The sequence below is a fragment of the Battus philenor genome, unplaced genomic scaffold (genome assembly GCF_028537555.1).
Source record: "Battus philenor isolate CCGP_79_NKW_IND1 unplaced genomic scaffold, ilBatPhil1.0.hap1 SCAF_38, whole genome shotgun sequence".
NCBI classification, from domain to species: domain Eukaryota; kingdom Metazoa; phylum Arthropoda; class Insecta; order Lepidoptera; family Papilionidae; genus Battus; species Battus philenor.
Genome location: NW_027181702.1, coordinates 49,541 through 74,454, shown reverse-complemented (window position 1 = coordinate 74,454; position 24,914 = coordinate 49,541). Strand labels below are relative to the sequence as shown.

The window sequence follows — 24,914 nt, the reverse complement described above, 5'->3', positions numbered from 1 at the left end:
GTTTTGCTAATTTTAAAAGTTCAGTTTTAATTAAGTAGTGTGTTGTGCTTATTTTAAAAGAGAATAATAAATTTATAAAAATTTTTACGCGTTGTTTCTGGTTACCAAAAAGGTTAATATTATTACAATTTATTTAATTGGCAGAGTTATTTTATTTCTGTTTGTTCAATTTTCTTTTTAAAAAGTAATATTTTCGTGACCCTGGTACCTATCTTCGATCTTTATGTGGTTTGCTATAGAAAATCTTAATTCACTTTGCGGCGTTTCAATTTGCGTCGTGTTTTTCTGAAACGTAACCACTACGCAAAGTGAGGTATTGGCGTATTATATATGTGTCGATCTCTCTCTTACAACCAAAATATATTCCAAACCTTATGTAGACAATAATAAGTTTAATTGAACAATAGTAACGGTTTGAAAATAAAAATGAAACTGCATTGTATACTTATTCTATGTTGATGTTATTGCTCTTAGCTCGAAGGCGTTTACAGCTGCATCGGAGCTGAGTTCACGGAGCGGAAGAATCTGTGAACATAGAAACTAAGAATAAGGCTGGTAGAGCGCGTACCAGTTTCACGATGACGCTCGCACGTAGCAAAGGCCTCTACTTGTGTAAAGCTGTGTTATGAATGTGTTCATTGTTATGACGTGTACATGCGGCATAGTATGTATTATAGTAACAAACATTGTTTAACTTCGCAAAGGAAATACTGAAGATGTCGACTTAGTTTTCAAATTTGTTATACAACGAAAGGCACATACGATACACTGGTAAGTATTGTATGTGAGTGGACGATGAAGTACAAAACTTCACAAGGAAAGATTTCTGAGACCAAGCAGTAGCCATTATTATGTAATGCAATTTCCGCCGATTTATCTATTTAGTGTGGACGTTGAAAAAAAAATATTGAAGAAAATAACAAGGACATAACAAAGAATTAGGATTCGGTTTCGAAGATCACCAAGATGGTGTTTGCGTTTCGAAGACCATCTGTCGCCAACGTCCATACCACGTTGAATACACCGGTTCTCGTCCGATCACCGAAGTTAAGCAACGTCGGGCGCGGTCAGTACTTGGATGGGTGACCGCCTGGGAACACCGCGTGATGTTGGCTTTTTTGGCGTTTTTCTCTCGGCGGTTTCTTTTTAGCGCTCCAATATTCTCAATTCATAAACTTTTATTAATTTTTCATAGGAGATTATTAACAAAAAAATGAAGATTTCTCTCCGATGTCGCGTCTCGCGTTTGCGTTTCGAAGACCAACGGTCGCCAACGTCCATACCACGTTGAATACACCGGTTCTCGTCCGATCACCGAAGTTAAGCAACGTCGGGCGCGGTCAGTACTTGGATGGGTGACCGCCTGGGAACACCGCGTGATGTTGGCTTTTTTGGCGTTTTTCTTTCGGCGGTTCCTTTTTAGCGCTCCAATATTCTCAATCCATGAACTTTAATAATTTTTCATAGGAGATTATTAACAAAAAAATGAAGATTTCTCTCCGATGTCGCGTCTCGCGTTTGCGTTTCGAAGACGAACGGTCGCCAACGTCCATACCACGTTGAATACACCTGTTCTCGTCCGATCACCGAAGTTAAGCAACGTCGGGCGCGGTCAGTACTTGGATGGGTGACCGCCTGGGAACACCGCGTGATGTTGGCTTTTTTGGCGTTTTTCTCTCGGCGGTTTCTTTTTAGCGCTCCAATATTCTCAATTCATAAACTTTTATTAATTTTTCATAGGAGATTATTAACAAAAAAATGAAGATTTCTCTCCGATGTCGCGTCTCGCGTTTGCGTTTCGAAGACCATCTGTCGCCAACGTCCATACCACGTTGAATACACCGGTTCTCGTCCGATCACCGAAGTTAAGCAACGTCGGGCGCGGTCAGTACTTGGATGGGTGACCGCCTGGGAACACCGCGTGATGTTGGCTTTTTTGGCGTTTTTCTCTCGGCGGTTTCTTTTTAGCGCTCCAATATTCTCAATTCATAAACTTTTATTAATTTTTCATAGGAGATTATTAACAAAAAAATGAAGATTTCTCTCCGATGTCGCGTCTCGCGTTTGCGTTTCGAAGACCAACGGTCGCCAACGTCCATACCACGTTGAATACACCGGTTCTCGTCCGATCACCGAAGTTAAGCAACGTCGGGCGCGGTCAGTACTTGGATGGGTGACCGCCTGGGAACACCGCGTGATGTTGGCTTTTTTGGCGTTTTTCTTTCGGCGGTTCCTTTTTAGCGCTCCAATATTCTCAATCCATGAACTTTAATAATTTTTCATAGGAGATTATTAACAAAAAAATGAAGATTTCTCTCCGATGTCGCGTCTCGCGTTTGCGTTTCGAAGACGAACGGTCGCCAACGTCCATACCACGTTGAATACACCTGTTCTCGTCCGATCACCGAAGTTAAGCAACGTCGGGCGCGGTCAGTACTTGGATGGGTGACCGCCTGGGAACACCGCGTGATGTTGGCTTTTTTGGCGTTTTTCTTTCGGCGGTTCCTTTTTAGCGCTCCAATATTCTCAATTCATAAACTTTTATTAATTTTTCATAGGAGATTATTAACAAAAAAATGAAGATTTCTCTCCGATGTCGCGTCTCGCGTATGCGTTTCGAAGACGAACGGTCGCCAACGTCCATACCACGTTGAATACACCTGTTCTCGTCCGATCACCGAAGTTAAGCAACGTCGGGCGCGGTCAGTACTTGGATGGGTGACCGCCTGGGAACACCGCGTGATGTTGGCTTTTTTGGCGTTTTTCTTTCGGCGGTTCCTTTTTAGCGCTCCAATATTCTCAATCCATGAACTTTTATTAATTTTTCATAGGAGATTATTAACAAAAAAATGAAGATTTCTCTCCGATGTCGCCTCTCGCGTTTGCGTTTCGAAGACGAACGTTCGCCAACGTCCATACCACGTTGAATACACCGGTTCTCGTCCGATCACCGAAGTTAAGCAACGTCGGGCGCGGTCAGTACTTGGATGGGTGACCGCCTGGGAACACCGCGTGATGTTGGCTTTTTTGGCGTTTTTCTTTCGGCGGTTCCTTTTTAGCGCTCCAATATTCTCAATCCATAAACTTTTATCCATTTTTCATAGGAGATTATTAACAAAAAAATGAAGATTTCTCTCCGATGTCGCCTCTCGCGTTTGCGTTTCGAGGACCATCAGTCGCCAACGTCCATACCACGTTGAATACACCGGTTCTCGTCCGATCACCGAAGTTAAGCAACGTCGGGCGCGGTCAGTACTTGGATGGGTGACCGCCTGGGAACACCGCGTGATGTTGGCTTTTTTGGCGTTTTTCTTTCGGCGGTTCCCTTTTAGCGCTCCAATATTCTCAATCCATAAACTTTTATCCATGTTTCATAGGAGATTATTAACAAAAAAATGAAGATTTCTCTCCGATGTCGCCTCTCGCGTTTGCGTTTCGAGGACCATCTGTCGCCAACGTCCATACCACGTTGAATACACCGGTTCTCGTCCGATCACCGAAGTTAAGCAACGTCGGGCGCGGTCAGTACTTGGATGGGTGACCGCCTGGGAACACCGCGTGATGTTGGCTTTTTTGGCGTTTTTCTTTCGGCGGTTCCTTTTTAGCGCTCCAATATTCTCAATCCATGAACTTTAATAATTTTTCATAGGAGATTATTAACAAAAAAATGAAGATTTCTCTCCGATGTCGCCTCTCGCGTTTGCGTTTCGAGGACTATCTCGCCAACGTCCATACCACGTTGAATACACCGGTTCTCGTCCGATCACCGAAGTTAAGCAACGTCGGGCGCGGTCAGTACTTGGATGGGTGACCGCCTGGGAACACCGCGTGATGTTGGCTTTTTTGACGTTTTTCTTTCGGCGGTTCCCTTTTAGCGCTCCAATATTCTCAATCCATAAACTTTTATCCATGTTTCATAGGAGATTATTAACAAAAAAATGAAGATTTCTCTCCGATGTCGCCTCTCGCGTTTGCGTTTCGAGGACCATCTGTCGCCAACGTCCATACCACGTTGAATACACCGGTTCTCGTCCGATCACCGAAGTTAAGCAACGTCGGGCGCGGTCAGTACTTGGATGGGTGACCGCCTGGGAACACCGCGTGATGTTGGCTTTTTTGGCGTTTTTCTTTCGGCGGTTCCTTTTTAGCGCTCCAATATTCTCAATCCATAAACTTTTATCCATGTTTCATAGGAGATTATTAACAAAAAAATGAAGATTTCTCTCCGATGTCGCCTCTCGCGTTTGCGTTTCGAGGACCATCTGTCGCCAACGTCCATACCACGTTGAATACACCGGTTCTCGTCCGATCACCGAAGTTAAGCAACGTCGGGCGCGGTCAGTACTTGGATGGGTGACCGCCTGGGAACACCGCGTGATGTTGGCTTTTTTGGCGTTTTTCTTTCGGCGGTTCCCTTTTAGCGCTCCAATATTCTCAATCCATAAACTTTTATCCATGTTTCATAGGAGATTATTAACAAAAAAATGAAGATTTCTCTCCGATGTCGCCTCTCGCGTTTGCGTTTCGAGGACTATCTGTCGCCAACGTCCATACCACGTTGAATACACCGGTTCTCGTCCGATCACCGAAGTTAAGCAACGTCGGGCGCGGTCAGTACTTGGATGGGTGACCGCCTGGGAACACCGCGTGATGTTGGCTTTTTTGGCGTTTTTCTCTCGGCGGTTTCTTTTTAGCGCTCCAATATTCTCAATCCATGAACTTTAATAATTTTTCATAGGAGATTATTAACAAAAAAATGAAGATTTCTCTCCGATGTCGCGTCTCGCGTTTGCGTTTCGAAGACGAACGGTCGCCAACGTCCATACCACGTTGAATACACCGGTTCTCGTCCGATCACCGAAGTTAAGCAACGTCGGGCGCGGTCAGTACTTGGATGGGTGACCGCCTGGGAACACCGCGTGATGTTGGCTTTTTTGGCGTTTTTCTTTCGGCGGTTCCTTTTTAGCGCTCCAATATTCTCAATCCATAAACTTTTATCCATGTTTCATAGGAGATTATTAACAAAAAAATGAAGATTTCTCTCCGATGTCGCCTCTCGCGTTTGCGTTTCGAGGACCATCAGTCGCCAACGTCCATACCACGTTGAATACACCGGTTCTCGTCCGATCACCGAAGTTAAGCAACGTCGGGCGCGGTCAGTACTTGGATGGGTGACCGCCTGGGAACACCGCGTGATGTTGGCTTTTTTGGCGTTTTTCTTTCGGCGGTTCCCTTTTAGCGCTCCAATATTCTCAATCCATGAAGTTTAATAATTTTTCATAGGAGATTATTAACAAAAAAATGAAGATTTCTCTCCGATGTCGCCTCTCGCGTTTGCGTTTCGAAGACGAACGGTCGCCAACGTCCATACCACGTTGAATACACCGGTTCTCGTCCGATCACCGAAGTTAAGCAACGTCGGGCGCGGTCAGTACTTGGATGGGTGACCGCCTGGGAACACCGCGTGATGTTGGCTTTTTTGGCGTTTTTCTTTCAGCGGTTCCCTTTCAGCGCTCCAATATTCTCAATTCATAAACTTTTGTTTTGCATGTCATTCGTCAATTTTTATCTTTGTTAAAACTGGCGCTCTTTACTGTCTTATACTTAGCCTAATTTTGTAATATTTTGATACACGACTCCTTTTTTGTTCACGGTGTGAACTATTATAGCACAAAATAAAACCCAATTTGATTTCACCTTCAAAATCCTTTTAAAATACTGTAACCAATTTTTTTAATCATACTTTATACATAGAAAAACCTTTAAGAACGATCGCTTTCTTACTTGACTGTTTATAGTTTTCAATTGCGTTCAGGTTGTTTTTTATGATAACAATTCCAATTATTAATATTTTGTGTTTTTATTTTCTAGTAACAAAAGGTGATTTTTTCAGGCCGATCACACTGCCATCTCGTAGCATTTAGATGAGTCCGCTGTCGTTACTCTGCCATTTCAATATTTTCCCTGTAGATGACGCTCTTCTTCGCCAAATAAATACCATACAACCTTAAATTTTTACCCCTCTACGATCAACCCTTATTTTTAAATTGAAAATTAAAAATATTTTTTTTGCAAAACAACATTTGCGGGATCAGCTAGTTATAGATAATATCGAGTTTAACTTACATAAACACAAAAGAAAAAAACGTGGGCAGGTTGCCTACTCGATGCGAAAAGAACTTTCATTAAAGCTGAAGAGTACACCAATACTTCGCTTTGCGTCGTTTTTTTTTTAATTCTATTTTATTTTATTTTTTAAAAGGTGGCAACACTTTTGTTTTTAATTGCGTTACGCCATCAAAACTCGGGGATTCTCTTTCTAACCAAAAATCAACGCAATTTGAATACAGTTTTATTTTCACTTTGTTTTGCTAATTTTAAAAGTTCAGTTTTAATTAAGTAGTGTGTTGTGCTTATTTTAAAAGAGAATAATAAATTTATAAAAATTTTTACGCGTTGTTTCTGGTTACCAAAAAGGTTAATATTATTACAATTTATTTAATTGGCAGAGTTATTTTATTTCTGTTTGTTCAATTTTCTTTTTAAAAAGTAATATTTTCGTGACCCTGGTACCTATCTTCGATCTTTATGTGGTTTGCTATAGAAAATCTTAATTCACTTTGCGGCGTTTCAATTTGCGTCGTGTTTTTCTGAAACGTAACCACTACGCAAAGTGAGGTATTGGCGTATTATATATGTGTCGATCTCTCTCTTACAACCAAAATATATTCCAAACCTTATGTAGACAATAATAAGTTTAATTGAACAATAGTAACGGTTTGAAAATAAAAATGAAACTGCATTGTATACTTATTCTATGTTGATGTTATTGCTCTTAGCTCGAAGGCGTTTACAGCTGCATCGGAGCTGAGTTCACGGAGCGGAAGAATCTGTGAACATAGAAACTAAGAATAAGGCTGGTAGAGCGCGTACCAGTTTCACGATGACGCTCGCACGTAGCAAAGGCCTCTACTTGTGTAAAGCTGTGTTATGAATGTGTTCATTGTTATGACGTGTACATGCGGCATAGTATGTATTATAGTAACAAACATTGTTTAACTTCGCAAAGGAAATACTGAAGATGTCGACTTAGTTTTCAAATTTGTTATACAACGAAAGGCACATACGATACACTGGTAAGTATTGTATGTGAGTGGACGATGAAGTACAAAACTTCACAAGGAAAGATTTCTGAGACCAAGCAGTAGCCATTATTATGTAATGCAATTTCCGCCGATTTATCTATTTAGTGTGGACGTTGAAAAAAAAATATTGAAGAAAATAACAAGGACATAACAAAGAATTAGGATTCGGTTTCGAAGATCACCAAGATGGTGTTTGCGTTTCGAAGACCATCTGTCGCCAACGTCCATACCACGTTGAATACACCGGTTCTCGTCCGATCACCGAAGTTAAGCAACGTCGGGCGCGGTCAGTACTTGGATGGGTGACCGCCTGGGAACACCGCGTGATGTTGGCTTTTTTGGCGTTTTTCTCTCGGCGGTTTCTTTTTAGCGCTCCAATATTCTCAATTCATAAACTTTTATTAATTTTTCATAGGAGATTATTAACAAAAAAATGAAGATTTCTCTCCGATGTCGCGTCTCGCGTTTGCGTTTCGAAGACCAACGGTCGCCAACGTCCATACCACGTTGAATACACCGGTTCTCGTCCGATCACCGAAGTTAAGCAACGTCGGGCGCGGTCAGTACTTGGATGGGTGACCGCCTGGGAACACCGCGTGATGTTGGCTTTTTTGGCGTTTTTCTTTCGGCGGTTCCTTTTTAGCGCTCCAATATTCTCAATCCATGAACTTTAATAATTTTTCATAGGAGATTATTAACAAAAAAATGAAGATTTCTCTCCGATGTCGCGTCTCGCGTTTGCGTTTCGAAGACGAACGGTCGCCAACGTCCATACCACGTTGAATACACCTGTTCTCGTCCGATCACCGAAGTTAAGCAACGTCGGGCGCGGTCAGTACTTGGATGGGTGACCGCCTGGGAACACCGCGTGATGTTGGCTTTTTTGGCGTTTTTCTTTCGGCGGTTCCTTTTTAGCGCTCCAATATTCTCAATTCATAAACTTTTATTAATTTTTCATAGGAGATTATTAACAAAAAAATGAAGATTTCTCTCCGATGTCGCGTCTCGCGTTTGCGTTTCGAAGACGAACGGTCGCCAACGTCCATACCACGTTGAATACACCTGTTCTCGTCCGATCACCGAAGTTAAGCAACGTCGGGCGCGGTCAGTACTTGGATGGGTGACCGCCTGGGAACACCGCGTGATGTTGGCTTTTTTGGCGTTTTTCTTTCGGCGGTTCCTTTTTAGCGCTCCAATATTCTCAATCCATGAACTTTTATTAATTTTTCATAGGAGATTATTAACAAAAAAATGAAGATTTCTCTCCGATGTCGCCTCTCGCGTTTGCGTTTCGAAGACGAACGTTCGCCAACGTCCATACCACGTTGAATACACCGGTTCTCGTCCGATCACCGAAGTTAAGCAACGTCGGGCGCGGTCAGTACTTGGATGGGTGACCGCCTGGGAACACCGCGTGATGTTGGCTTTTTTGGCGTTTTTCTTTCGGCGGTTCCTTTTTAGCGCTCCAATATTCTCAATTCATAAACTTTTATTAATTTTTCATAGGAGATTATTAACAAAAAAATGAAGATTTCTCTCCGATGTCGCGTCTCGCGTTTGCGTTTCGAAGACGAACGGTCGCCAACGTCCATACCACGTTGAATACACCTGTTCTCGTCCGATCACCGAAGTTAAGCAACGTCGGGCGCGGTCAGTACTTGGATGGGTGACCGCCTGGGAACACCGCGTGATGTTGGCTTTTTTGGCGTTTTTCTTTCGGCGGTTCCTTTTTAGCGCTCCAATATTCTCAATCCATAAACTTTTATCCATGTTTCATAGGAGATTATTAACAAAAAAATGAAGATTTCTCTCCGATGTCGCGTCTCGCGTTTGCGTTTCGAAGACGAACGTTCGCCAACGTCCATACCACGTTGAATACACCGGTTCTCGTCCGATCACCGAAGTTAAGCAACGTCGGGCGCGGTCAGTACTTGGATGGGTGACCGCCTGGGAACACCGCGTGATGTTGGCTTTTTTGGCGTTTTTCTTTCGGCGGTTCCTTTTTAGCGCTCCAATATTCTCAATCCATAAACTTTTATCCATGTTTCATAGGAGATTATTAACAAAAAAATGAAGATTTCTCTCCGATGTCGCGTCTCGCGTTTGCGTTTCGAAGACGAACGTTCGCCAACGTCCATACCACGTTGAATACACCGGTTCTCGTCCGATCACCGAAGTTAAGCAACGTCGGGCGCGGTCAGTACTTGGATGGGTGACCGCCTGGGAACACCGCGTGATGTTGGCTTTTTTGGCGTTTTTCTCTCGGCGGTTTCTTTTTAGCGCTCCAATATTCTCAATCCATGAACTTTAATAATTTTTCATAGGAGATTATTAACAAAAAAATGAAGATTTCTCTCCGATGTCGCGTCTCGCGTTTGCGTTTCGAAGACGAACGGTCGCCAACGTCCATACCACGTTGAATACACCGGTTCTCGTCCGATCACCGAAGTTAAGCAACGTCGGGCGCGGTCAGTACTTGGATGGGTGACCGCCTGGGAACACCGCGTGATGTTGGCTTTTTTGGCGTTTTTCTCTCGGCGGTTTCTTTTTAGCGCTCCAATATTCTCAATTCATAAACTTTTATTAATTTTTCATAGGAGATTATTAACAAAAAAATGAAGATTTCTCTCCGATGTCGCGTCTCGCGTTTGCGTTTCGAAGACCAACGGTCGCCAACGTCCATACCACGTTGAATACACCGGTTCTCGTCCGATCACCGAAGTTAAGCAACGTCGGGCGCGGTCAGTACTTGGATGGGTGACCGCCTGGGAACACCGCGTGATGTTGGCTTTTTTGGCGTTTTTCTTTCGGCGGTTCCTTTTTAGCGCTCCAATATTCTCAATCCATGAACTTTATAAATTTTTCATAGGAGATTATTAACAAAAAAATGAAGATTTCTCTCCGATGTCGCGTCTCGCGTTTGCGTTTCGAAGACGAACGGTCGCCAACGTCCATACCACGTTGAATACACCTGTTCTCGTCCGATCACCGAAGTTAAGCAACGTCGGGCGCGGTCAGTACTTGGATGGGTGACCGCCTGGGAACACCGCGTGATGTTGGCTTTTTTGGCGTTTTTCTTTCGGCGGTTCCTTTTTAGCGCTCCAATATTCTCAATTCATAAACTTTTATTAATTTTTCATAGGAGATTATTAACAAAAAAATGAAGATTTCTCTCCGATGTCGCGTCTCGCGTTTGCGTTTCGAAGACGAACGGTCGCCAACGTCCATACCACGTTGAATACACCTGTTCTCGTCCGATCACCGAAGTTAAGCAACGTCGGGCGCGGTCAGTACTTGGATGGGTGACCGCCTGGGAACACCGCGTGATGTTGGCTTTTTTGGCGTTTTTCTTTCGGCGGTTCCTTTTTAGCGCTCCAATATTCTCAATCCATGAACTTTTATTAATTTTTCATAGGAGATTATTAACAAAAAAATGAAGATTTCTCTCCGATGTCGCCTCTCGCGTTTGCGTTTCGAAGACGAACGTTCGCCAACGTCCATACCACGTTGAATACACCGGTTCTCGTCCGATCACCGAAGTTAAGCAACGTCGGGCGCGGTCAGTACTTGGATGGGTGACCGCCTGGGAACACCGCGTGATGTTGGCTTTTTTGGCGTTTTTCTTTCGGCGGTTCCTTTTTAGCGCTCCAATATTCTCAATTCATAAACTTTTATTAATTTTTCATAGGAGATTATTAACAAAAAAATGAAGATTTCTCTCCGATGTCGCGTCTCGCGTTTGCGTTTCGAAGACGAACGGTCGCCAACGTCCATACCACGTTGAATACACCGGTTCTCGTCCGATCACCGAAGTTAAGCAACGTCGGGCGCGGTCAGTACTTGGATGGGTGACCGCCTGGGAACACCGCGTGATGTTGGCTTTTTTGGCGTTTTTCTCTCGGCGGTTTCTTTTTAGCGCTCCAATATTCTCAATTCATAAACTTTTATTAATTTTTCATAGGAGATTATTAACAAAAAAATGAAGATTTCTCTCCGATGTCGCGTCTCGCGTTTGCGTTTCGAAGACCAACGGTCGCCAACGTCCATACCACGTTGAATACACCGGTTCTCGTCCGATCACCGAAGTTAAGCAACGTCGGGCGCGGTCAGTACTTGGATGGGTGACCGCCTGGGAACACCGCGTGATGTTGGCTTTTTTGGCGTTTTTCTTTCGGCGGTTCCTTTTTAGCGCTCCAATATTCTCAATCCATGAACTTTATAAATTTTTCATAGGAGATTATTAACAAAAAAATGAAGATTTCTCTCCGATGTCGCGTCTCGCGTTTGCGTTTCGAAGACGAACGGTCGCCAACGTCCATACCACGTTGAATACACCTGTTCTCGTCCGATCACCGAAGTTAAGCAACGTCGGGCGCGGTCAGTACTTGGATGGGTGACCGCCTGGGAACACCGCGTGATGTTGGCTTTTTTGGCGTTTTTCTTTCGGCGGTTCCTTTTTAGCGCTCCAATATTCTCAATTCATAAACTTTTATTAATTTTTCATAGGAGATTATTAACAAAAAAATGAAGATTTCTCTCCGATGTCGCGTCTCGCGTTTGCGTTTCGAAGACGAACGGTCGCCAACGTCCATACCACGTTGAATACACCTGTTCTCGTCCGATCACCGAAGTTAAGCAACGTCGGGCGCGGTCAGTACTTGGATGGGTGACCGCCTGGGAACACCGCGTGATGTTGGCTTTTTTGGCGTTTTTCTTTCGGCGGTTCCTTTTTAGCGCTCCAATATTCTCAATCCATGAACTTTTATTAATTTTTCATAGGAGATTATTAACAAAAAAATGAAGATTTCTCTCCGATGTCGCCTCTCGCGTTTGCGTTTCGAAGACGAACGTTCGCCAACGTCCATACCACGTTGAATACACCGGTTCTCGTCCGATCACCGAAGTTAAGCAACGTCGGGCGCGGTCAGTACTTGGATGGGTGACCGCCTGGGAACACCGCGTGATGTTGGCTTTTTTGGCGTTTTTCTTTCGGCGGTTCCTTTTTAGCGCTCCAATATTCTCAATTCATAAACTTTTATTAATTTTTCATAGGAGATTATTAACAAAAAAATGAAGATTTCTCTCCGATGTCGCGTCTCGCGTTTGCGTTTCGAAGACGAACGGTCGCCAACGTCCATACCACGTTGAATACACCTGTTCTCGTCCGATCACCGAAGTTAAGCAACGTCGGGCGCGGTCAGTACTTGGATGGGTGACCGCCTGGGAACACCGCGTGATGTTGGCTTTTTTGGCGTTTTTCTTTCGGCGGTTCCTTTTTAGCGCTCCAATATTCTCAATCCATAAACTTTTATCCATGTTTCATAGGAGATTATTAACAAAAAAATGAAGATTTCTCTCCGATGTCGCGTCTCGCGTTTGCGTTTCGAAGACGAACGTTCGCCAACGTCCATACCACGTTGAATACACCGGTTCTCGTCCGATCACCGAAGTTAAGCAACGTCGGGCGCGGTCAGTACTTGGATGGGTGACCGCCTGGGAACACCGCGTGATGTTGGCTTTTTTGGCGTTTTTCTTTCGGCGGTTCCTTTTTAGCGCTCCAATATTCTCAATCCATAAACTTTTATCCATGTTTCATAGGAGATTATTAACAAAAAAATGAAGATTTCTCTCCGATGTCGCGTCTCGCGTTTGCGTTTCGAAGACGAACGTTCGCCAACGTCCATACCACGTTGAATACACCGGTTCTCGTCCGATCACCGAAGTTAAGCAACGTCGGGCGCGGTCAGTACTTGGATGGGTGACCGCCTGGGAACACCGCGTGATGTTGGCTTTTTTGGCGTTTTTCTCTCGGCGGTTTCTTTTTAGCGCTCCAATATTCTCAATCCATGAACTTTAATAATTTTTCATAGGAGATTATTAACAAAAAAATGAAGATTTCTCTCCGATGTCGCGTCTCGCGTTTGCGTTTCGAAGACGAACGGTCGCCAACGTCCATACCACGTTGAATACACCGGTTCTCGTCCGATCACCGAAGTTAAGCAACGTCGGGCGCGGTCAGTACTTGGATGGGTGACCGCCTGGGAAAACCGCGTGATGTTGGCTTTTTTGGCGTTTTTCTTTCGGCGGTTCCTTTTTAGCGCTCCAATATTCTCAATCCATGAACTTTAATAATTTTTCATAGGAGATTATTAACAAAAAAATGAAGATTTCTCTCCGATGTCGCGTCTCGCGTTTGCGTTTCGAAGACGAATGGTCGCCAACGTCCATACCACGTTGAATACACCGGTTCTCGTCCGATCACCGAAGTTAAGCAACGTCGGGCGCGGTCAGTACTTGGATGGGTGACCGCCTGGGAACACCGCGTGATGTTGGCTTTTTTGGCGTTTTTCTTTCGGCGGTTCCTTTTTAGCGCTCCAATATTCTCAATTCATAAACTTTTATTAATTTTTCATAGGAGATTATTAACAAAAAAATGAAGATTTCTCTCCGATGTCGCGTCTCGCGTTTGCGTTTCGAAGACGAACGGTCGCCAACGTCCATACCACGTTGAATACACCGGTTCTCGTCCGATCACCGAAGTTAAGCAACGTCGGGCGCGGTCAGTACTTGGATGGGTGACCGCCTGGGAACACCGCGTGATGTTGGCTTTTTTGGCGTTTTTCTTTCGGCGGTTCCTTTTTAGCGCTCCAATATTCTCAATCCATGAACTTTAATAATTTTTCATAGGAGATTATTAACAAAAAAATGAAGATTTCTCTCCGATGTCGCCTCTCGCGTTTGCGTTTCGAAGACGAACGGTCGCCAACTTCCATACCACGTTGAATACACCGGTTCTCGTCCGATCACCGAAGTTAAGCAACGTCGGGCGCGGTCAGTACTTGGATGGGTGACCGCCTGGGAACACCGCGTGATGTTGGCTTTTTTGGCGTTTTTCTTTCAGCGGTTCCCTTTCAGCGCTCCAATATTCTCAATTCATAAACTTTTGTTTTGCATGTCATTCGTCAATTTTTATCTTTGTTAAAACTGGCGCTCTTTACTGTCTTATACTTAGCCTAATTTTGTAATATTTTGATACACGACTCCTTTTTTGTTCACGGTGTGAACTATTATAGCACAAAATAAAACCCAATTTGATTTCACCTTCAAAATCCTTTTAAAATACTGTAACCAATTTTTTTAATCATACTTTGTACATAGAAAAACCTTTAAGAACGATCGCTTTCTTACTTGACTGTTTATAGTTTTCAATTGCGTTCAGGTTGTTTTTTATGATAACAATTCCAATTATTAATATTTTGTGTTTTTATTTTCTAGTAACAAAAGGTGATTTTTTCAGGCCGATCACACTGCCATCTCGTAGCATTTAGATGAGTCCGCTGTCGTTACTCTGCCATTTCAATATTTTCCCTGTAGATGGCGCTCTTCTTCGCCAAATAAATACCATACAACCTTAAATTTTTACCCCTCTACGATCAACCCTTATTTTTAAATTAAAAATTAAAAATATTTTTTTTGCAAAACAACATTTGCGGGATCAGCTAGTTATAGATAATATCGAGTTTAACGTACATAAACACAAAAGAAAAAAACGTGGGCAGGTTGCCTACTCGATGCGAAAAGAACTTTCATTAAAGCTGAAGAGTACACCAATACTTCGCTTTGCGTCGTTTTCTTTTTTAATTCAATTTTATTTTATTTTTTAAAAGGTGGCAACACTTTTGTTTTTAATTGCGTTACGCCATCAAAACTCGGGGATTCTCTTTCTAACCAAAAATCAACGCAATTTGAATACAGTTTTATTTTCACTTTGTTTTGCTAATTTTAAAAGTTCAGTTTTAATTAAGTAGTGTGTTGTGCTTATTTTAAAAGAGAATAATAAATTAATATAAATTTTTACGCGTTGTTTCTGGTTATCAAAAAGGTAAATATTATTACAATTTATTTAATTGGCAGAGTTATGTTATTTTTGTTTTTTAAATGTTCACTTTGTTCAATTTTCTTTTTAAAAAGTAGTATTTTCGTGACCCTGGAACCTATCTTCGATCTTTATGTGTTTTGCTATAGAAAATCTTAATTCACTTTGCGGCGTTTCAATTTGCGTCGTGTTTTTTTGGAACCTAACTACGACGCAAGGTGAGGTATTGGCGTATTATATATATGTGTCGATCACTCTCTTACAACCAAAATATATTCCAAACCTTATGTAGATAATAATAAGTTTAATTGAACAATAGTAACGGCTTGAAAATAAAAATGAAACTGCATTGTATGCTTATTCTATGTTGATGTTATTGCTCTTAGCTCGAAGACAGCTTCATCGGAGCTGAGTTCACGGAGCGGAAGAATCTGTGAACTTAAAAACTAAGAATAAGGCTGGTAGAGCGCGTACCAGTTTCACGATGACGCTCGCACGTAGCAAAGGGCTCTACTTGTGTAAAGCTGTGTTATGAATGTGTTCATTGTTATGACGTGTACATGCGGCATAGTATGTATTATAGTAACAAACATTGTTTAACTTCGCAAAGGAAATACTGAAGATGTCGACTTAGTTTTCAAATTTGTTATACAACGAAAGGCACATACGATACACTGGTAAGTATTGTATGTGAGTGGACGTTGAAGTACAAATCTTCACAAGGAAAGATTTCTGAGACCAAGCAGTAGCCATTATTATGTAATGCAATTTCCGCCGATTTATCTATTTAGTGTGGACGTTGAAAAAAAAATATTGAAGAAAATAACAAAGACATAACAGAGAATTAGGATTCGGTTTCGAAGATCACCAAGATGGTGTTTGCGCATCGAAGACGAACGGTCGCCAACGTCCATACCACGTTGAATACACCGGTTCTCGTCCGATCACCGAAGTTAAGCAACGTCGGGCGCGGTCAGTACTTGGATGGGTGACCGCCTGGGAACACCGCGTGATGTTGGCTTTTTTGGCGTTTTTCTTTCGGCGGTTCCTTTTTAGCGCTCCAATATTCTCAATCCATGAACTTTTATTAATTTTTCATAGGAGATTATTAACAAAAAAATGAAGATTTCTCTCCGATGTCGCCTCTCGCGTTTGCGTTTCGAGGACCATCAGTCGCCAACGTCCATACCACGTTGAATACACCGGTTCTCGTCCGATCACCGAAGTTAAGCAACGTCGGGCGCGGTCAGTACTTGGATGGGTGACCGCCTGGGAACACCGCGTGATGTTGGCTTTTTTGGCGTTTTTCTTTCGGCGGTTCCTTTTTAGCGCTCCAATATTCTCAATTCATAAACTATTATCCATTTTTCATAGGAGATTATTAACAAAAAAATGAAGATTTCTCTCCGATGTCGCCTCTCGCGTTTGCGTTTCGAGGACCATCAGTCGCCAACGTCCATACCACGTTGAATACACCGGTTCTCGTCCGATCACCGAAGTTAAGCAACGTCGGGCGCGGTCAGTACTTGGATGGGTGACCGCCTGGGAACACCGCGTGATGTTGGCTTTTTTGGCGTTTTTCTTTCGGCGGTTCCTTTTTAGCGCTCCAATATTCTCAATCCATGAACTTTTATTAATTTTTCATAGGAGATTATTAACAAAAAAATGAAGATTTCTCTCCGATGTCGCCTCTCGCGTTTGCGTTTCGAGGACCATCAGTCGCCAACGTCCATACCACGTTGAATACACCGGTTCTCGTCCGATCACCGAAGTTAAGCAACGTCGGGCGCGGTCAGTACTTGGATGGGTGACCGCCTGGGAACACCGCGTGATGTTGGCTTTTTTGGCGTTTTTCTTTCGGCGGTTCCCTTTTAGCGCTCCAATATTTTCAATTCTTTTTTTTTGCACTTTTGTTTTGCATGTCATTCGTTAATTTTTATCGTTGTTAAAACTGGCGCTCTTTACTGTCTTATACTTAGCCTAATTTTGTAATATTTTGATACACGACTCCTTTTTTGTTCACGATGTGAACTATTATAGCACAAAATAAAACCCAAGTTGATTTCACCTTCAAAATCTTTTTAAAATACTGTAACCAATTTTCTTAATCATACTTTATACATAGAATAACCTTTAAGAAGAATCGCTTTCTTACTTGACTATTTATTGTTTGCGTTCAGGTTATTTTTTATGATAACAATTCAAATTATTAATATTTTGTGTTTTTATTTTCTAGTAACAAAAGGTGATTTTTTCAGGCCGATCACACTGCCATCTCGTAGCATTTAGATGAGTCCGCTGTCGTTACTCTGCCATTTAAATATTTTCCCTGTAGATGGCGCTCTTCTTCGCCAAATAAATACCATACAACCCTAAATTTTTACCCCTCTACGATCAACCCTTATTATTAAATTGAAAATTAAAAATATTTTTTTTGCAAAACAACACATTCGGGATCAGCTAGTTAGTTATACATAATATCGAGTTTAACGTACATAAATACAAAAGAAAAAAACGTGAGCAGGTTGCCTACTCGATGCGAAAAGAACTTTCATTAAAGCTGAAGAGTACACCAATACTTCGCTTTGCGTCGTTTTTTTTTTAATTTAATTTAATTTTATTTTTTAAAAGATGGCAACACTTTTGTTTTTAATTGCGTTACGCCATCAAAACTCGGGGATTCTCTTTCTAACCAAAAATCAACGCAATTTGAATACAGTTTTATTTTCACTTTGTTTTGCTAATTTTAAAAGTTCAGTTTTAATTAAGTAGTGTGTTGTGCTTATTTTAAAAGAGAATAATAAATTAATATAAATTTTTACGCGTTGTTTCTGGTTATCAAAAAGGTAAATATTATTACAATTTATTTAATTGGCAGAGTTATGTTATTTTTGTTTTTTAAATGTTCACTTTGTTCAATTTTCTTTTTAAAAAGTAGTATTTTCGTGACCCTGGAACCTATCTTCGATCTTTATGTGTTTTGCTATAGAAAATCTTAATTCACTTTGCGGCGTTTCAATTTGCGTCGTGTTTTTTTGGAACCTAACTACGACGCAAGGTGAGGTATTGGCGTATTATATATATGTGTCGATCACTCTCTTACAACCAAAATATATTCCAAACCTTATGTAGATAATAATAAGTTTAATTGAACAATAGTAACGGCTTGAAAATAAAAATGAAACTGCATTGTATGCTTATTCTATGTTGATGTTATTGCTCTTAGCTCGAAGACAGCTTCATCGGAGCTGAGTTCACGGAGCGGAAGAATCTGTGAACTTAAAAACTAAGAATAAGGCTGGTAGAGCGCGTACCAGTTTCACGATGACGCTCGCACGTAGCAAAGGGCTCTACTTGTGTAAAGCTGTGTTATGAATGTGTTCATTGTTATGACGTGTACATGCGGCATAGTATGTATTATAGTAACAAACATTGTTTAACTTCGCAAAGGAAATACTGAAGATGTCGACTTAGTTTTCAAATTTGTTATACAACGAAAGGCACATACGATACACTGGTAAGTATTGTATGTGAGTGGACGTTGAAGTACAAATCTTCACAAGGAAAGATTTCTGAGACCAAGCAGTAGCCATTATTATGTAATGCAATTTCCGCCGATTTATCTATTTAGTGTGGACGTTGAAAAAAAAATATTGAAGAAAATAACAAAGACATAACAGAGAATTAGGATTCGGTTTCGAAGATCACCAAGATGGTGTTTGCGCATCGAAGACGAACGGTCGCCAACGTCCATACCACGTTGAATACACCGGTTCTCGTCCGATCACCGAAGTTAAGCAACGTCGGGCGCGGTCAGTACTTGGATGGGTGACCGCCTGGGAACACCGCGTGATGTTGGCTTTTTTGGCGTTTTTCTTTCGGCGGTTCCTTTTTAGCGCTCCAATATTCTCAATCCATAAACTTTTATCCATTTTTCATAGGAGATTATTAACAAAAAAATGAAGATTTCTCTCCGATGTCGCCTCTCGCGTTTGCGTTTCGAGGACCATCAGTCGCCAACGTCCATACCACGTTGAATACACCGGTTCTCGTCCGATCACCGAAGTTAAGCAACGTCGGGCGCGGTCAGTACTTGGATGGGTGACCGCCTGGGAACACCGCGTGATGTTGGCTTTTTTGGCGTTTTTCTTTCGGCGGTTCCTTTTTAGCGCTCCAATATTCTCAATCCATAAACTTTTATCCATTTTTCATAGGAGATTATTAACAAAAAAATGAAGATTTCTCTCCGATGTCGCCTCTCGCGTTTGCGTTTCGAGGACCATCAGTCGCCAACGTCCATACCACGTTGAATACACCGGTTCTCGTCCGATCACCGAAGTTAAGCAACGTCGGGCGCGGTCAGTACTTGGATGGGTGACCGCCTGGGAACACCGCGTGATGTTGGCTTTTTTGGCGTTTTTCTTTCGGCGGTTCCCTTTTAGCGCTCCAATATTTTCAATTCTTTTTTTTTGCACTTTTGTTTTGCATGTCATTCGTTAATTTTTATCGTTGTTAAAACTGGCGCTCTTTACTGTCTTATACTTAGCCTAATTTTGTAATATTTTGATACACGACTCCTTTTTTGTTCACGATGTGAACTATTATAGCACAAAATAAAACCCAAGTTGATTTCACCTTCAAAATCTTTTTAAAATACTGTAACCAATTTTCTTAATCATACTTTATACATAGAATAACCTTTAAGAAGAATCGCTTTCTTACTTGACTATTTATTGTTTGCGTTCAGGTTATTTTTTATGATAACAATTCAAATTATTAATATTTTGTGTTTTTATTTTCTAGTAACAAAAGGTGATTTTTTCAGGCCGATCACGCTGCCATCTCGTAGCATTTAGATGAGTCCGCTGTCGTTACTCTGCCATTTCAATATTTTCCCTGTAGATGGCGCTCTTCTTCGCCAAATAAATACCATACAACCCTAAATTTTTACCCCTCTACGATCAACCCTTATTATTAAATTGAAAATTAAAAATATTTTTTTTGCAAAACAACACATTCGGGATCAGCTAGTTAGTTATACATAATATCGAGTTTAACGTACATAAATACAAAAGAAAAAAACGTGAGCAGGTTGCCTACTCGATGCGAAAAGAACTTTCATTAAAGCTGAAGAGTACACCAATACTTCGCTTTGCGTCGTTTTTTTTTTAATTTAATTTAATTTTATTTTTTAAAAGATGGCAACACTTTTGTTTTTAATTGCGTTACGCCATCAAAACTCGGGGATTCTCTTTCTAACCAAAAATCAACGCAATTTGAATACAGTTTTATTTTCACTTTGTTTTGCTAATTTTAAAAGTTCAGTTTTAATTAAGTAGTGTGTTGTGCTTATTTTAAAAGAGAATAATAAATTAATATAAATTTTTACGCGTTGTTTCTGGTTATCAAAAAGGTAAATATTATTACAATTTATTTAATTGGCAGAGTTATGTTATTTTTGTTTTTTAAATGTTCACTTTGTTCAATTTTCTTTTTAAAAAGTAGTATTTTCGTGACCCTGGAACCTATCTTCGATCTTTATGTGTTTTGCTATAGAAAATCTTAATTCACTTTGCGGCGTTTCAATTTGCGTCGTGTTTTTTTGGAACCTAACTACGACGCAAGGTGAGGTATTGGCGTATTATATATATGTGTCGATCACTCTCTTACAACCAAAATATATTCCAAACCTTATGTAGATAATAATAAGTTTAATTGAACAATAGTAACGGCTTGAAAATAAAAATGAAACTGCATTGTATGCTTATTCTATGTTGATGTTATTGCTCTTAGCTCGAAGACAGCTTCATCGGAGCTGAGTTCACGGAGCGGAAGAATCTGTGAACTTAAAAACTAAGAATAAGGCTGGTAGAGCGCGTACCAGTTTCACGATGACGCTCGCACGTAGCAAAGGGCTCTACTTGTGTAAAGCTGTGTTATGAATGTGTTCATTGTTATGACGTGTACATGCGGCATAGTATGTATTATAGTAACAAACATTGTTTAACTTCGCAAAGGAAATACTGAAGATGTCGACTTAGTTTTCAAATTTGTTATACAACGAAAGGCACATACGATACACTGGTAAGTATTGTATGTGAGTGGACGTTGAAGTACAAATCTTCACAAGGAAAGATTTCTGAGACCAAGCAGTAGCCATTATTATGTAATGCAATTTCCGCCGATTTATCTATTTAGTGTGGACGTTGAAAAAAAAATATTGAAGAAAATAACAAAGACATAACAGAGAATTAGGATTCGGTTTCGAAGATCACCAAGATGGTGTTTGCGCATCGAAGACGAACGGTCGCCAACGTCCATACCACGTTGAATACACCGGTTCTCGTCCGATCACCGAAGTTAAGCAACGTCGGGCGCGGTCAGTACTTGGATGGGTGACCGCCTGGGAACACCGCGTGATGTTGGCTTTTTGGCGTTTTTCTTTCGGCGGTTCCTTTTTAGCGCTCCAATATTCTCAATCCGTAAACTTTTATCCATTTTTCATAGGAGATTATTAACAAAAAAATGAAGATTTCTCTCCGATGTCGCCTCTCGCGTTTGCTTTTCGAAGACCATCAGTCGCCAACGTCCATACCACGTTGAATACACCGGTTCTCGTCCGATCACCGAAGTTAAGCAACGTCGGGCGCGGTCAGTACTTGGATGGGTGACCGCCTGGGAACACCGCGTGATGTTGGCTTTTTTGGCGTTTTTCTTTCGGCGGTTCCTTTTTAGCGCTCCAATATTCTCAATCCGTAAACTTTTATCCATTTTTCATAGGAGATTATTAACAAAAAAATGAAGATTTCTCTCCGATGTCGCCTCTCGCGTTTGCGTTTCGAAGACCATCAGTCGCCAACGTCCATACCACGTTGAATACACCGGTTCTCGTCCGATCACCGAAGTTAAGCAACGTCGGGCGCGGTCAGTACTTGGATGGGTGACCGCCTGGGAACACCGCGTGATGTTGGCTTTTTTGGCGTTTTTCTTTCGGCGGTTCCTTTTTAGCGCTCCAATATTCTCAATCCGTAAACTTTTATCCATTTTTCTTAGGAGATTATTAACAAAAAAATAAAGATTTCTCTCCGATGTCGCCTCTCGCGTTTGCGTTTCGAAGACCATCAGTCGCCAACGTCCATACCACGTTGAATACACCGGTTCTCGTCCGATCACCGAAGTTAAGCAACGTCGGGCGCGGTCAGTACTTGGATGGGTGACCGCCTGGGAACACCACGTGATGATGGCTTTTTTGGCGTTTTTCTTTCGGCGGTTCCTTTTTAGCGCTCCAATATTCTCAATCCGTAAACTTTTATCTATTTTTCTTAGGAGATTATTAACAAAAAAATAAAGATTTCTCTCCGATGTCGCCTCTCGCGTTTGCGTTTCGAAGACCATCAGTCGCCAACGTCCATACCACGTTGAATACACCGGTTCTCGTCCGATCACCGAAGTTAAGCAACGTCGGGCGCGGTCAGTACTTGGATGGGTAACCGCCTGGGAACACTGCGTGATGTTGGCTTTTTTGGCGTTTTTCTTTCGGCGGTTCCTTTTTAGCGCTCCAATATTCTCAATCCGTAAACTTTTATCCATTTTTCATAGGAGATTATTAACAAAAAAATGAAGATTTCTCTCCGATGTCGCCTCTCGCGTTTGCGTTTCGAAGACCATCAGTCGCCAACGTCCATACCACGTTGAATACACCGGTTCTCGTCCGATCACCGAAGTTAAGCAACGTCGGGCGCGGTCAGTACTTGGATGGGTGACCGCCTGGGAACACCACGTGATGATGGCTTTTTTGGCGTTTTTCTTTCGGCGGTTCCTTTTTAGCGCTCCAATATTCTCAATCCGTAAACTTTTATCTATTTTTCTTAGGAGATTATTAACAAAAAAATAAAGATTTCTCTCCGATGTCGCCTCTCGCGTTTGCGTTTCGAAGACCATCAGTCGCCAACGTCCATACCACGTTGAATACACCGGTTCTCGTCCGATCACCGAAGTTAAGCAACGTCGGGCGCGGTCAGTACTTGGATGGGTAACCGCCTGGGAACACTGCGTGATGTTGGCTTTTTTGGCGTTTTTCTTTCGGCGGTTCCTTTTTAGCGCTCCAATATTCTCAATCCGTAAACTTTTATCCATTTTTCATAGGAGATTATTAACAAAAAAATGAAGATTTCTCTCCGATGTCGCCTCTCGCGTTTGCGTTTCGAAGACCATCAGTCGCCAACGTCCATACCACGTTGAATACACCGGTTCTCGTCCGATCACCGAAGTTAAGCAACGTCGGGCGCGGTCAGTACTTGGATGGGTGACCGCCTGGGAACACCGCGTGATGTTGGCTTTTTTGGCGTTTTTCTTTCGGCGGTTCCTTTTTAGCGCTCCAATATTCTCAATCCGTAAACTTTTATCCATTTTTCATAGGAGATTATTAACAAAAAAATGAAGATTTCTCTCCGATGTCGCCTCTCGCGTTTGCGTTTCGAAGACCATCTGTCGCCAACGTCCATACCACGTTGAATACACCGGTTCTCGTCCGATCACCGAAGTTAAGCAACGTCGGGCGCGGTCAGTACTTGGATGGGTGACCGCCTGGGAACACCGCGTGATGTTGGCTTTTTTGGCGTTTTTCTTTCGGCGGTTCCTTTTTAGCGCTCCAATATTCTCAATCCGTAAACTTTTATCCATTTTTCACAGGAGATTATTAACAAAAAAATGAAGATTTCTCTCCGATGTCGCCTCTCGCGTTTGCTTTTCGAAGACCATCTGTCGCCAACGTCCATACCACGTTGAATACACCGGTTCTCGTCCGATCACCGAAGTTAAGCAACGTCGGGCGCGGTCAGTACTTGGATGGGTGACCGCCTGGGAACACCGCGTGATGTTGGCTTTTTTGGTGTTTTTCTTTCGGCGGTTCCCTTTTAGCGCTCCAATATTCTCAATTCATAAACCTTTGTTTTGCATGTCATTCGTTAATTTTTATCGTTGTTAAAACTGGCGCTCTTTACTGTCCTATACTTAGCCTAATTTTGTAATATTTTGATACACGACTCCTTTTTTGTTCACGATGTGAACTATTATAGCACAAAATAAAACCAAAGTCGATTTCACCTTCAAAATCTTTTTAAAATACTGTAACCAATTTTTTTAATCATACTTTATACATAGAAAAACCTTTAAGAAGGATCGCTTTCTTACTTGACTATTTATTGTTTTCAATTGCGTTCAGGTTGTTTTTTATGATAACAATTCAAATTATTAATATTTTGTGTTTTTATTTTCTAGTAACAAAAGGTGATTTATTCAGGCCGATCACACTGCCATCTCGTAGCATTTAGATGAGTCCGCTGTCGTTACTCTGCCATTTCAATATTTTCCCTGTAGATGGCGCTCTTCTTCGCCAAATAAATGCCATACAACCCTAAATTTTTACCCCTCTACGATCAACCCTTATTTTTAAATTGAAAATTAAAAATATTTTTTTTGCAAAATAACATTTGCGGGATCAGCTAGTTATACATAATATCGAGTTTAACGTACATAAACACAAAAGAAAAAATCGTGGGCACGTTGCCTACTCGATGCGAAAAGAACTTTCATTAAAGCTGAAGAGTACACCAATACTTCGCTTTGCGTCTTTTTTTTTTAATTTAATTTTATTTTATTTTTTAAAAGATGGCAACACTTTTGTTTTTAATTGCGTTACGCCATCAAAACTCGGGGATTCTCTTTCTAACCAAAAATCAACGCAATTTGAATACAGTTTTATTTTCACTTTGTTTTGCTAATTTTAAAAGTTCAGTTTTAATTAAGTAGTGTGTTGTGCTTATTTTAAGAGAGAATTATAAATTTATATAAATTTTTACGCGTTGTTTCTGGTTACCAAAAAGGTTAATATT

The 24,914-nt window shown here is 41.5% G+C and overlaps 59 non-coding genes across 59 annotated transcripts; all 59 read left to right on the top strand.

Moving 5' to 3' along the window:
• The first annotated feature begins 996 nt into the window (after nucleotides 1-996).
• Nucleotides 997-1,115, top strand: LOC137928137 (5S ribosomal RNA). Its single transcript, XR_011108255.1, has one exon. It is a non-coding gene; the product is annotated as a 5S ribosomal RNA (ribosomal RNA).
• Nucleotides 1,116-1,269: 154 nt separating this feature from the next.
• LOC137928136 (5S ribosomal RNA) lies at nucleotides 1,270-1,388 on the top strand. The gene has a single exon (XR_011108254.1). It is a non-coding gene; the product is annotated as a 5S ribosomal RNA (ribosomal RNA).
• Nucleotides 1,389-1,541: 153 nt separating this feature from the next.
• LOC137927976 (5S ribosomal RNA) lies at nucleotides 1,542-1,660 on the top strand. Its single transcript, XR_011108102.1, has one exon. It is a non-coding gene; the product is annotated as a 5S ribosomal RNA (ribosomal RNA).
• A 154-nt stretch (nucleotides 1,661-1,814) lies between these two features.
• Nucleotides 1,815-1,933, top strand: LOC137928135 (5S ribosomal RNA). Its single transcript, XR_011108253.1, has one exon. It is a non-coding gene; the product is annotated as a 5S ribosomal RNA (ribosomal RNA).
• A 154-nt stretch (nucleotides 1,934-2,087) lies between these two features.
• Nucleotides 2,088-2,206, top strand: LOC137928134 (5S ribosomal RNA). Its single transcript, XR_011108252.1, has one exon. It is a non-coding gene; the product is annotated as a 5S ribosomal RNA (ribosomal RNA).
• A 153-nt stretch (nucleotides 2,207-2,359) lies between these two features.
• Nucleotides 2,360-2,478, top strand: LOC137927975 (5S ribosomal RNA). The gene has a single exon (XR_011108101.1). It is a non-coding gene; the product is annotated as a 5S ribosomal RNA (ribosomal RNA).
• A 154-nt stretch (nucleotides 2,479-2,632) lies between these two features.
• On the top strand, nucleotides 2,633-2,751 carry LOC137927973 (5S ribosomal RNA). The gene has a single exon (XR_011108099.1). It is a non-coding gene; the product is annotated as a 5S ribosomal RNA (ribosomal RNA).
• A 154-nt stretch (nucleotides 2,752-2,905) lies between these two features.
• Nucleotides 2,906-3,024, top strand: LOC137928132 (5S ribosomal RNA). Its single transcript, XR_011108250.1, has one exon. It is a non-coding gene; the product is annotated as a 5S ribosomal RNA (ribosomal RNA).
• A 154-nt stretch (nucleotides 3,025-3,178) lies between these two features.
• Nucleotides 3,179-3,297, top strand: LOC137928131 (5S ribosomal RNA). The gene has a single exon (XR_011108249.1). It is a non-coding gene; the product is annotated as a 5S ribosomal RNA (ribosomal RNA).
• Nucleotides 3,298-3,451: 154 nt separating this feature from the next.
• On the top strand, nucleotides 3,452-3,570 carry LOC137928130 (5S ribosomal RNA). Its single transcript, XR_011108248.1, has one exon. It is a non-coding gene; the product is annotated as a 5S ribosomal RNA (ribosomal RNA).
• A 151-nt stretch (nucleotides 3,571-3,721) lies between these two features.
• LOC137928129 (5S ribosomal RNA) lies at nucleotides 3,722-3,840 on the top strand. The gene has a single exon (XR_011108247.1). It is a non-coding gene; the product is annotated as a 5S ribosomal RNA (ribosomal RNA).
• A 154-nt stretch (nucleotides 3,841-3,994) lies between these two features.
• LOC137928128 (5S ribosomal RNA) lies at nucleotides 3,995-4,113 on the top strand. Its single transcript, XR_011108246.1, has one exon. It is a non-coding gene; the product is annotated as a 5S ribosomal RNA (ribosomal RNA).
• Nucleotides 4,114-4,267: 154 nt separating this feature from the next.
• Nucleotides 4,268-4,386, top strand: LOC137928127 (5S ribosomal RNA). The gene has a single exon (XR_011108245.1). It is a non-coding gene; the product is annotated as a 5S ribosomal RNA (ribosomal RNA).
• A 154-nt stretch (nucleotides 4,387-4,540) lies between these two features.
• On the top strand, nucleotides 4,541-4,659 carry LOC137928126 (5S ribosomal RNA). The gene has a single exon (XR_011108244.1). It is a non-coding gene; the product is annotated as a 5S ribosomal RNA (ribosomal RNA).
• A 153-nt stretch (nucleotides 4,660-4,812) lies between these two features.
• LOC137928125 (5S ribosomal RNA) lies at nucleotides 4,813-4,931 on the top strand. Its single transcript, XR_011108243.1, has one exon. It is a non-coding gene; the product is annotated as a 5S ribosomal RNA (ribosomal RNA).
• Nucleotides 4,932-5,085: 154 nt separating this feature from the next.
• On the top strand, nucleotides 5,086-5,204 carry LOC137928123 (5S ribosomal RNA). The gene has a single exon (XR_011108242.1). It is a non-coding gene; the product is annotated as a 5S ribosomal RNA (ribosomal RNA).
• A 153-nt stretch (nucleotides 5,205-5,357) lies between these two features.
• LOC137928122 (5S ribosomal RNA) lies at nucleotides 5,358-5,476 on the top strand. The gene has a single exon (XR_011108241.1). It is a non-coding gene; the product is annotated as a 5S ribosomal RNA (ribosomal RNA).
• A 1,885-nt stretch (nucleotides 5,477-7,361) lies between these two features.
• Nucleotides 7,362-7,480, top strand: LOC137928120 (5S ribosomal RNA). The gene has a single exon (XR_011108239.1). It is a non-coding gene; the product is annotated as a 5S ribosomal RNA (ribosomal RNA).
• A 154-nt stretch (nucleotides 7,481-7,634) lies between these two features.
• LOC137928119 (5S ribosomal RNA) lies at nucleotides 7,635-7,753 on the top strand. Its single transcript, XR_011108238.1, has one exon. It is a non-coding gene; the product is annotated as a 5S ribosomal RNA (ribosomal RNA).
• Nucleotides 7,754-7,906: 153 nt separating this feature from the next.
• LOC137927972 (5S ribosomal RNA) lies at nucleotides 7,907-8,025 on the top strand. The gene has a single exon (XR_011108098.1). It is a non-coding gene; the product is annotated as a 5S ribosomal RNA (ribosomal RNA).
• Nucleotides 8,026-8,179: 154 nt separating this feature from the next.
• LOC137927971 (5S ribosomal RNA) lies at nucleotides 8,180-8,298 on the top strand. Its single transcript, XR_011108097.1, has one exon. It is a non-coding gene; the product is annotated as a 5S ribosomal RNA (ribosomal RNA).
• Nucleotides 8,299-8,452: 154 nt separating this feature from the next.
• Nucleotides 8,453-8,571, top strand: LOC137928118 (5S ribosomal RNA). The gene has a single exon (XR_011108237.1). It is a non-coding gene; the product is annotated as a 5S ribosomal RNA (ribosomal RNA).
• A 154-nt stretch (nucleotides 8,572-8,725) lies between these two features.
• Nucleotides 8,726-8,844, top strand: LOC137927970 (5S ribosomal RNA). The gene has a single exon (XR_011108096.1). It is a non-coding gene; the product is annotated as a 5S ribosomal RNA (ribosomal RNA).
• A 154-nt stretch (nucleotides 8,845-8,998) lies between these two features.
• LOC137928117 (5S ribosomal RNA) lies at nucleotides 8,999-9,117 on the top strand. The gene has a single exon (XR_011108236.1). It is a non-coding gene; the product is annotated as a 5S ribosomal RNA (ribosomal RNA).
• A 154-nt stretch (nucleotides 9,118-9,271) lies between these two features.
• Nucleotides 9,272-9,390, top strand: LOC137928116 (5S ribosomal RNA). The gene has a single exon (XR_011108235.1). It is a non-coding gene; the product is annotated as a 5S ribosomal RNA (ribosomal RNA).
• A 153-nt stretch (nucleotides 9,391-9,543) lies between these two features.
• On the top strand, nucleotides 9,544-9,662 carry LOC137928115 (5S ribosomal RNA). The gene has a single exon (XR_011108234.1). It is a non-coding gene; the product is annotated as a 5S ribosomal RNA (ribosomal RNA).
• A 154-nt stretch (nucleotides 9,663-9,816) lies between these two features.
• Nucleotides 9,817-9,935, top strand: LOC137928114 (5S ribosomal RNA). Its single transcript, XR_011108233.1, has one exon. It is a non-coding gene; the product is annotated as a 5S ribosomal RNA (ribosomal RNA).
• Nucleotides 9,936-10,088: 153 nt separating this feature from the next.
• On the top strand, nucleotides 10,089-10,207 carry LOC137927969 (5S ribosomal RNA). Its single transcript, XR_011108095.1, has one exon. It is a non-coding gene; the product is annotated as a 5S ribosomal RNA (ribosomal RNA).
• A 154-nt stretch (nucleotides 10,208-10,361) lies between these two features.
• Nucleotides 10,362-10,480, top strand: LOC137927968 (5S ribosomal RNA). The gene has a single exon (XR_011108094.1). It is a non-coding gene; the product is annotated as a 5S ribosomal RNA (ribosomal RNA).
• Nucleotides 10,481-10,634: 154 nt separating this feature from the next.
• LOC137928113 (5S ribosomal RNA) lies at nucleotides 10,635-10,753 on the top strand. The gene has a single exon (XR_011108232.1). It is a non-coding gene; the product is annotated as a 5S ribosomal RNA (ribosomal RNA).
• Nucleotides 10,754-10,907: 154 nt separating this feature from the next.
• LOC137928112 (5S ribosomal RNA) lies at nucleotides 10,908-11,026 on the top strand. Its single transcript, XR_011108231.1, has one exon. It is a non-coding gene; the product is annotated as a 5S ribosomal RNA (ribosomal RNA).
• A 154-nt stretch (nucleotides 11,027-11,180) lies between these two features.
• Nucleotides 11,181-11,299, top strand: LOC137928111 (5S ribosomal RNA). The gene has a single exon (XR_011108230.1). It is a non-coding gene; the product is annotated as a 5S ribosomal RNA (ribosomal RNA).
• Nucleotides 11,300-11,452: 153 nt separating this feature from the next.
• Nucleotides 11,453-11,571, top strand: LOC137927967 (5S ribosomal RNA). Its single transcript, XR_011108093.1, has one exon. It is a non-coding gene; the product is annotated as a 5S ribosomal RNA (ribosomal RNA).
• Nucleotides 11,572-11,725: 154 nt separating this feature from the next.
• LOC137927966 (5S ribosomal RNA) lies at nucleotides 11,726-11,844 on the top strand. Its single transcript, XR_011108092.1, has one exon. It is a non-coding gene; the product is annotated as a 5S ribosomal RNA (ribosomal RNA).
• A 154-nt stretch (nucleotides 11,845-11,998) lies between these two features.
• LOC137928109 (5S ribosomal RNA) lies at nucleotides 11,999-12,117 on the top strand. The gene has a single exon (XR_011108228.1). It is a non-coding gene; the product is annotated as a 5S ribosomal RNA (ribosomal RNA).
• Nucleotides 12,118-12,271: 154 nt separating this feature from the next.
• LOC137927965 (5S ribosomal RNA) lies at nucleotides 12,272-12,390 on the top strand. Its single transcript, XR_011108091.1, has one exon. It is a non-coding gene; the product is annotated as a 5S ribosomal RNA (ribosomal RNA).
• Nucleotides 12,391-12,544: 154 nt separating this feature from the next.
• On the top strand, nucleotides 12,545-12,663 carry LOC137928107 (5S ribosomal RNA). Its single transcript, XR_011108227.1, has one exon. It is a non-coding gene; the product is annotated as a 5S ribosomal RNA (ribosomal RNA).
• Nucleotides 12,664-12,817: 154 nt separating this feature from the next.
• Nucleotides 12,818-12,936, top strand: LOC137928106 (5S ribosomal RNA). The gene has a single exon (XR_011108226.1). It is a non-coding gene; the product is annotated as a 5S ribosomal RNA (ribosomal RNA).
• A 153-nt stretch (nucleotides 12,937-13,089) lies between these two features.
• On the top strand, nucleotides 13,090-13,208 carry LOC137928151 (5S ribosomal RNA). Its single transcript, XR_011108268.1, has one exon. It is a non-coding gene; the product is annotated as a 5S ribosomal RNA (ribosomal RNA).
• Nucleotides 13,209-13,361: 153 nt separating this feature from the next.
• Nucleotides 13,362-13,480, top strand: LOC137928105 (5S ribosomal RNA). Its single transcript, XR_011108225.1, has one exon. It is a non-coding gene; the product is annotated as a 5S ribosomal RNA (ribosomal RNA).
• Nucleotides 13,481-13,634: 154 nt separating this feature from the next.
• On the top strand, nucleotides 13,635-13,753 carry LOC137928104 (5S ribosomal RNA). Its single transcript, XR_011108224.1, has one exon. It is a non-coding gene; the product is annotated as a 5S ribosomal RNA (ribosomal RNA).
• Nucleotides 13,754-13,906: 153 nt separating this feature from the next.
• Nucleotides 13,907-14,025, top strand: LOC137927905 (5S ribosomal RNA). Its single transcript, XR_011108033.1, has one exon. It is a non-coding gene; the product is annotated as a 5S ribosomal RNA (ribosomal RNA).
• A 1,898-nt stretch (nucleotides 14,026-15,923) lies between these two features.
• On the top strand, nucleotides 15,924-16,042 carry LOC137928103 (5S ribosomal RNA). The gene has a single exon (XR_011108223.1). It is a non-coding gene; the product is annotated as a 5S ribosomal RNA (ribosomal RNA).
• Nucleotides 16,043-16,196: 154 nt separating this feature from the next.
• LOC137928102 (5S ribosomal RNA) lies at nucleotides 16,197-16,315 on the top strand. The gene has a single exon (XR_011108222.1). It is a non-coding gene; the product is annotated as a 5S ribosomal RNA (ribosomal RNA).
• A 154-nt stretch (nucleotides 16,316-16,469) lies between these two features.
• Nucleotides 16,470-16,588, top strand: LOC137928101 (5S ribosomal RNA). Its single transcript, XR_011108221.1, has one exon. It is a non-coding gene; the product is annotated as a 5S ribosomal RNA (ribosomal RNA).
• Nucleotides 16,589-16,742: 154 nt separating this feature from the next.
• On the top strand, nucleotides 16,743-16,861 carry LOC137928100 (5S ribosomal RNA). The gene has a single exon (XR_011108220.1). It is a non-coding gene; the product is annotated as a 5S ribosomal RNA (ribosomal RNA).
• A 1,902-nt stretch (nucleotides 16,862-18,763) lies between these two features.
• LOC137928099 (5S ribosomal RNA) lies at nucleotides 18,764-18,882 on the top strand. The gene has a single exon (XR_011108219.1). It is a non-coding gene; the product is annotated as a 5S ribosomal RNA (ribosomal RNA).
• Nucleotides 18,883-19,036: 154 nt separating this feature from the next.
• On the top strand, nucleotides 19,037-19,155 carry LOC137928097 (5S ribosomal RNA). The gene has a single exon (XR_011108217.1). It is a non-coding gene; the product is annotated as a 5S ribosomal RNA (ribosomal RNA).
• A 154-nt stretch (nucleotides 19,156-19,309) lies between these two features.
• Nucleotides 19,310-19,428, top strand: LOC137928096 (5S ribosomal RNA). Its single transcript, XR_011108216.1, has one exon. It is a non-coding gene; the product is annotated as a 5S ribosomal RNA (ribosomal RNA).
• A 1,902-nt stretch (nucleotides 19,429-21,330) lies between these two features.
• LOC137928095 (5S ribosomal RNA) lies at nucleotides 21,331-21,449 on the top strand. The gene has a single exon (XR_011108215.1). It is a non-coding gene; the product is annotated as a 5S ribosomal RNA (ribosomal RNA).
• A 153-nt stretch (nucleotides 21,450-21,602) lies between these two features.
• On the top strand, nucleotides 21,603-21,721 carry LOC137928094 (5S ribosomal RNA). The gene has a single exon (XR_011108214.1). It is a non-coding gene; the product is annotated as a 5S ribosomal RNA (ribosomal RNA).
• A 154-nt stretch (nucleotides 21,722-21,875) lies between these two features.
• Nucleotides 21,876-21,994, top strand: LOC137928093 (5S ribosomal RNA). The gene has a single exon (XR_011108213.1). It is a non-coding gene; the product is annotated as a 5S ribosomal RNA (ribosomal RNA).
• A 154-nt stretch (nucleotides 21,995-22,148) lies between these two features.
• LOC137927919 (5S ribosomal RNA) lies at nucleotides 22,149-22,267 on the top strand. Its single transcript, XR_011108047.1, has one exon. It is a non-coding gene; the product is annotated as a 5S ribosomal RNA (ribosomal RNA).
• Nucleotides 22,268-22,421: 154 nt separating this feature from the next.
• Nucleotides 22,422-22,540, top strand: LOC137927954 (5S ribosomal RNA). Its single transcript, XR_011108080.1, has one exon. It is a non-coding gene; the product is annotated as a 5S ribosomal RNA (ribosomal RNA).
• Nucleotides 22,541-22,694: 154 nt separating this feature from the next.
• Nucleotides 22,695-22,813, top strand: LOC137927918 (5S ribosomal RNA). Its single transcript, XR_011108046.1, has one exon. It is a non-coding gene; the product is annotated as a 5S ribosomal RNA (ribosomal RNA).
• A 154-nt stretch (nucleotides 22,814-22,967) lies between these two features.
• LOC137927953 (5S ribosomal RNA) lies at nucleotides 22,968-23,086 on the top strand. The gene has a single exon (XR_011108079.1). It is a non-coding gene; the product is annotated as a 5S ribosomal RNA (ribosomal RNA).
• Nucleotides 23,087-23,240: 154 nt separating this feature from the next.
• LOC137928091 (5S ribosomal RNA) lies at nucleotides 23,241-23,359 on the top strand. The gene has a single exon (XR_011108212.1). It is a non-coding gene; the product is annotated as a 5S ribosomal RNA (ribosomal RNA).
• A 154-nt stretch (nucleotides 23,360-23,513) lies between these two features.
• On the top strand, nucleotides 23,514-23,632 carry LOC137928090 (5S ribosomal RNA). The gene has a single exon (XR_011108211.1). It is a non-coding gene; the product is annotated as a 5S ribosomal RNA (ribosomal RNA).
• Nucleotides 23,633-23,786: 154 nt separating this feature from the next.
• LOC137928089 (5S ribosomal RNA) lies at nucleotides 23,787-23,905 on the top strand. Its single transcript, XR_011108210.1, has one exon. It is a non-coding gene; the product is annotated as a 5S ribosomal RNA (ribosomal RNA).
• Nucleotides 23,906-24,914: the final 1,009 nt, after the last annotated feature.